Below are 6657 nucleotides of genomic sequence, written 5' to 3' on the forward strand. Positions count from 1 at the left end.
AGCTCATATTCTCATTACTTGAGATAGTTGGAGTAGGCGTTTTCTATCTAAAGTCACAAGTATTCTGACTGATAGAGTATTTGACAGGGTAGAAGCAATTCAGTATAACAAGACTATGAAGTAAAACAAAATACAGCTGGAGAAGTAGGCATAGGCAAAGTCCGTGGGCCTTGTTTCTGCAGGCAATACACACTAAGTTCAGGGCATCCATATAGAAAGAGTTCTTCCAACAAATAGGCATACAATGAGGAATATAAACATATAGCAGACTTATGACATTTAGAACTTTGTTCTTATAAATGCCAAAGCTCAGTCCCTTTAGTTACTTTATTGTGGTTACACTACATTCATTTTATTTTTATTCTACATCAGAGATAAGTTATATATTTTGTGAGGGTTGAGTAACTGCCTTTTGAGTACAGTAAGGGATATGGAAATAATACTGGGGAGCTTGATACTGTTTAGTGGTCACAGTCAAATCCTAAAGGCCTTTAAAAAATTATTCCAGAATGAAAAAAAAATGTAATAAGGTAGGGAGAACTGATCTAGGAGATCAAAACTTTCCAATTACATGAAGAACAGATCAAATAAAATGAAAAACCAAAGTTTAGAAGAAAACAGTGAGCTGAAAAAGGTCAATATAATACAAAATAAATTAGGCAAGATCAGATATTTCCTGATTAAATTTTTTAAATTCATGGTAAGATTTATGAATATCTAGCTATGTAAAACATTACCCTATTTACATTACTGATAGTGTCAGGAGAAAGAATCAAGAAATACCATTTCATACCTAACATTGACACGATAAATACAGGTATATATATGGCAGAAACCAACACAATATTATAAATATTGTACACCAACACAATATTGTAAAGCAATTATCCTCCAATTAAAACTAAATTTAAAAAAGCACTTTCAATGAAAAAAATAAATTTTAAACACAAAGGTAAATTTATAAGATTCTTAATTTCTTCCAAATATCTGAACAAAAACCAAAGAAAAATATAGTACATTAAATCAACAGCATAAAGATATGAAAATATTAAAGCAAAAAGAGGCTATTGAGAATAAAGCAAATATAAGTGAGTTAACTCCTCTAATAAAGTTTCAGGTTGAATTGACAAGAAAATACTATTTTCAACTTATGAGAGACATCTAAAGTGCCTTAGAAGTTAAAACTATTTTTTAAACGAGCAAAGATATAATATAAAAATATAATAAAATGTATAGGTGGTGATGAATAATATTCAAAGAAGAATTCAATAAATAAGGCAGAGTCACTTTACATTGAAAAACTAGGATATGGTCAGTGAATAGTCTTACATAGTAATTAATAATGTGGCCAGATTCTGCATTACTATTTTCACATGCATTAACTAATGTAATGTTCAGAACAACACAACGTGGCACACATGGTAATTATTCCCATTTTACAGATGAAAAAACTGAGCACAGAGAAGTTCAATGAATTGTTCAAAGTACTCACTGTTAAGAGCACACCTGGGATTTGGACCCTTATTGTATCTGAAAGGTTAGTCCTTACTTACTAAAAGTGCAACTCCAGGAGTCACCTCAGATGTATTCTAGAGCTCTGAAATTTGCATTTTAACAAGTACTCTAGTCGATTCTTATGCATGCTAAAATTTGAGAGCTCCTGCACTACATGTGCTATGGTCAAGAAAATGAGAGAAACACAATTGAAGTGGAAGTCTCTAATCCTCCCTTTCTGTCTTAGATAAAGTAGAAAGAACAATAAGTGATTTAAATATTAATCAGGCTGTCATAACAAACTTAAAAGACTACAGAGAATATATATTACTTTCAACCACTCTTTTTACATTTATAAAACTGATCATACATTAGATTCTAAAAGAAAACAAATTCCAAATCTGTGATGATAAAGACCACAGTATTTGATCACAATGTGCTAAAACTGAAATTTAACAACAATTGAAAGGAAAAGACACAACTAGTTATAATTAAAAGCAAAACACATTCTTAAATAACTATAGATTATCCCTAACTTACAATGGTCAGACTTAAGATATTTTGACTTTACAGTGGTGCAAAAGCAGTACAATTGAGTAGAAACTGTACTTCAAATTTTATATTTTGATCTTTTCCTGGGCTAGTGATATGTGGTTTGATATGCTTTTATGATGCTGGGCAATGGCAGCCAGCCCCAGGTCCCAGTCAGTCATGAGATCATGAGGATAAACAACTGATACAACACACACACGATTCTGTTTTTCATAGGCTTTGTGTTAGATTATTTTGAACAAATGTAGGCTAACATAAGTGTTCTAAACACACTGAAGGTAGGCTAGGTTAAATGATGATGTTCTGGAACTCAGGTGTTTTAGATGCATTTTTGACTTAACAATATTTTCAACTTAAAATGGTTTTAGTGAGATGTAGCCTCATGGTAAGTTGAGGAGGATCTGTATTTAATCAACTAAGAAAGCCCATAGATACAACTATAGAACTACAATGAGAATAATAAACATAAAAATGTTTGAGTCCACCTGCCAAAATGAGAAAGATAGACAATAGCAAGTGTTGGGCTGCTGAGTTTTGTGCCTGCCGCGACAGCGCTGAACCTGCAGGCTGCAGATTGTCCTTAGCGGTGGCTGCAGTCACAGCCTCCTTACTTTGGCCCAGCCTGCAGACACCGGAGAGGGTGCGCCTGCCGTGGCCATGGCCACCCGGAGCAGAAATGGCCTGCACGGGGACACACAGACCTCGGTAGTCAGCCCGGGAGTGGCTTCAGGGGTTGGCATCTTGGCCGCCTTCCAGGGGAGTGAGTTGGCAGCACCCGGCTGGCCTCAGCATCATGCTCGCTCTGTCCACAGGCTCAGGGAGCGACACAGGTCTGTATGAGCTGTTGGTGGCTCTGCCAGCCCAGATGCAGCCACACGTGGACAGCCAGGAAGACCCAACATTCCTCTGGGATATGTTTGGTGAAAAAACCCTGCATTCACTAGTCAAGATTCATGAGAAACAGAACCCCATGCCCATCCTCCAGGGAGTGGCAGCCTTGGCCAATGACCTGGCCGAGGAGCTTCAGAACAAGCCAGTAAACAGTGAGATCTGAGAGCTACTGAGAAGCTACTGTCAAAACCCAAGGTGAAGGCTTTGCTCTCTGTGCATGACACTGTGGCTCAGAAGAATTATGATCCTGTGTTGCATCCTATGCTTGATGACATTGACGATGAGGAAGACTTGGTGAAAATCATCTGCCTGGTCAAAAATAGAGAACCACTGGGAGCCACTATTAAAAAGGATGAACAGACTGGGGCCATCGTGGTGGCCAGGATCATGAGAGGAGGAGCTGCTGACAGGAGTGGTCTTATTCATGTTAGCGATGAATTTAGGGAAGTGAATGGGATACCTGTCGAGGGTAATAATCCAGGAAATAACCCCGATCTTGGCTCAGTCTCAGGGTGCAATAACGTTTAAGATTATACACAGCATCAAAGAAGAGATGCCATCGAAGGAAGGCAAGATGTTTATCAAAGCCCTCTTTGACTATGACCCTAATGAGGATAAAGCAATTCCATGTAAGGAAACCAGGCTTTCTTTAAAAAAGGGAGATATTCTTCAGATTATGAGCCAAGATGATGCAACATTGTGGCAAGCAAAGCATGAAGGAGATGCCAACCCCAGAGCAGGACTGAATCCCTCTAAACATTTCCAGGAAAGGAGATTGGCTCTGAGACAACCAGAAATATTAGTCCAGCCCCTGAAAGTTTCCAGTAGGAAATCTTCTAGTTTTAGAAGAACTTTCCATCTTAGTAGGAAAGATAAGAAAACAAATAAGTCCATGTATGAGTGCAAGAAGAGTGACAAGTATGACACAGCTGATGTGCCCACGTATGAGGAAGAAAAACCCTATCACTGGTAGATGAACAAGAAATACAGACTTGGTTGGTCTTGGTTGGTCCTGTTGGAGTAGGTTTGAATGAAGTGAAATGAAAGCTGCTGATCAGTGACACACAACAATACGGTGTGACAGTGCCCTATACCACCAGACCAAGAAGCAGCCAGGAGAGTGATGGTGTTGAATAAATTTTCACTTCCAAGCATTTGTTTGAGATGAAATAAGTTTATTGACTATGGTGAATATAAAAACAATTATTACAGCACAAGTATAGACTCAGTTTGGTCTGTCCTGGCTAAAAACAAAGTTTGTTGGATGTTCAGCCTCATACAATGAAGCACTTAAGTATACTAGAATTTAAGCCATATGTGACATTTATAAAGCCTCTGTCAATAGGGCATTTGAGGGAGACAAGAAAAAATGCAAAGATTATCTCAAGCAGAGACAACCAAGGTGCTCTGAAGCCCTTTCAAGAAATGATTAAATCTCCCAGATAATGGAGACGACTTTCAAGAAATGATTAAATCTGCCCAGATAATGGAGAGTCAGTATGGTCATCTTTTTGACAGAACTATAGTAAATGATGGCTTAAAGTTCAACATTCAGAAAACTAAGATCATGGCATCTGGTCCCATCACTTCATGGTAAATAGATGGGGAAACAGTGGCAGACTTTATTTTTTTGGGTTCCAAAATCACTGCAGATGGGGACTGCAGTCATGAAATTAAAAGACTCCTTGGAAGAAAAGCTATGACCAACCTAGAAAGCATATTAAAAAGCAGAGACATTATTTTGCCAACAAAGGTCCATCTAGCCAAGGCTATAGTTTTTCCAGTAGTCATGTATGGATGTGAGAGTTGGACTATAAAGAAAGCTGAGCGCCAAAGAATTGATGCTTTTGAACTGTGGTGTTGGAGAAAACTCTTGAGAGTCCCTTGGACTGCAAGGAGATCCAACCAGTCCATCCTAAAGGAAATCAGTCCTGAATATTCATTGGAAGGACTGATGCTGAAGCTGAAACTCCAATACTTTGGCCACCTGATGTGACGAGGTAACTCATTGGAAAAAACCCTGGTGCTGGGAAAGATTGAAGGCAGGAGGAGAAGGGGTCGACAGAGAATGAAATGGTTGGATGGCATCACCGACTCAATGGGCATGAGTTTGAATAAACTCTGGGAGTTAGTGACGGACAGGGAGGCCTGGCATGCTGCAGTCTATGAGGTTGCAAAGAGTCGGACATGACTGAGCGACAGAACTGATAGTAAATGATGATCTTGCTTTGGCCTTCAATGAGCTGAAAACAACTTTTGACAAATTGGAGACAGATACTCATTGGGTTCCAGTGAGCTGGTTACATTCATAACTTAGGGGAGTTTTCCTAATTATCTTTTTTTTTTTTTTGTAGAGTGCATGATTAAATCAGTTACCATTTTGGTGGTGAAAGTGAAAAGTGAAGTCGCTCAGTCGTGTCTGACTCTTTGCAACCCCGTGGATTGTAGCCCACCAGGCTCCTCCATACATGGGATTCTCCAGGCAAGAATACTGGAGTGGGTTGCCTTTTCCTTCTCCAGGGGATCTTCCCGACCCAAGGATTGAACCCAGGTCTCCCGCGTTGCATGCAGGCACTTTAACCTCTGAGCCACCAAGGATATCACTGTTAGTGTTGTACAATCTTGGTTAAAACTGAATGTTTTGTTTGTATCTTTTTACAGTCTTATTTCAAACACAGTGTTTGAGCATAAGATCCAGAATTAAAATGTGCTCAGTACTGTATTCTGAGCAGAACTTTGAACCTTCTGGCTGTCTTGAATACAGAGCTCTACCTCCAAGAGGAGGTTGAACTTTTTATAGAGAGAGTTAGCTAGAGAATATACATGGGCGTCTAGTGCTTCTGCTGGCCTCAGACATGGTCGCTGCCTTTGCATTTGCATATTAGCCATTGAAGATGCTAAATTTACAACCTTGTGCAACTCCAGACAAGACAGTTAAGGTATATTTTGGGTGGATCATCATAGATGCACCTGGACTGGCATTAAGGTGGAGTCCTCTTACTCTCCTAATAGTGCGACCATTTCTCTTACATAGACACAGTATAGTCACATTGTGTACATCAAGAATCTCTCTTTAAAGGAATTACTGAAAATCTGCCTCAGTGAGTGGCCTATATGTTATAGGCCACTTGAGAAGGCTTTGTGACTCAACAAATACTTAATAAGGGAAGGTAGGCTTTGAAAATTATTATATATGAAACTAAAAACCTTTCCTTATGGCTTAATCATAGAATGGTAATTACATACCCAAAAGCACTGATTACAAAGGACAATTTTATTTATAAATTCTCAGACATTTCTTTCTGGACTCACCTGGCTTTGCATTTCCCCAGTAGATTACAAGAATGAATCCTATTCTAAATGTTGGTTTTAAAAAAAAAATAAAGGTAGGTTTTACATGTTACTGATACAGTTAAAGAAAATGTGATCATTTTCCCAAATATGTGCAGTTGATCACCATATTTAAATTGCACTATAAGATGTATTTTAGAGAACTGTTCATATAATGTTAACTTATTTCTTTGTCATCAAAATATTTCTTAACATTGGCCAGATACCATCCTAATCTTGCTGTTTTTAAAGAAGTTTAAGAAAGACTCTTTTTTTAAAAAATTAATTAATTTATTTTAATTTTAATTGGAGACTAATTACTTTACAATATTGTAGTGGATTTTGCCATACATTGACATGCATCAGCCATGGGTGTATTGTATTGTAAAT

At 38.1% G+C, this 6657-nt stretch overlaps 1 pseudogene; it reads left to right on the forward strand.

Moving 5' to 3' along the window:
- Positions 1-2839: 2839 nt before the first annotated feature.
- On the forward strand, positions 2840-5249 carry LOC129563960 (MAGUK p55 subfamily member 7 pseudogene; annotated as a pseudogene).
- Positions 5250-6657: the final 1408 nt, after the last annotated feature.

Source organism: Moschus berezovskii, chromosome X (genome assembly GCF_049115385.1).
Source record: "Moschus berezovskii isolate FMDL1 chromosome X, NW_MosBer_1.0, whole genome shotgun sequence".
NCBI classification, from domain to species: domain Eukaryota; kingdom Metazoa; phylum Chordata; class Mammalia; order Artiodactyla; family Moschidae; genus Moschus; species Moschus berezovskii.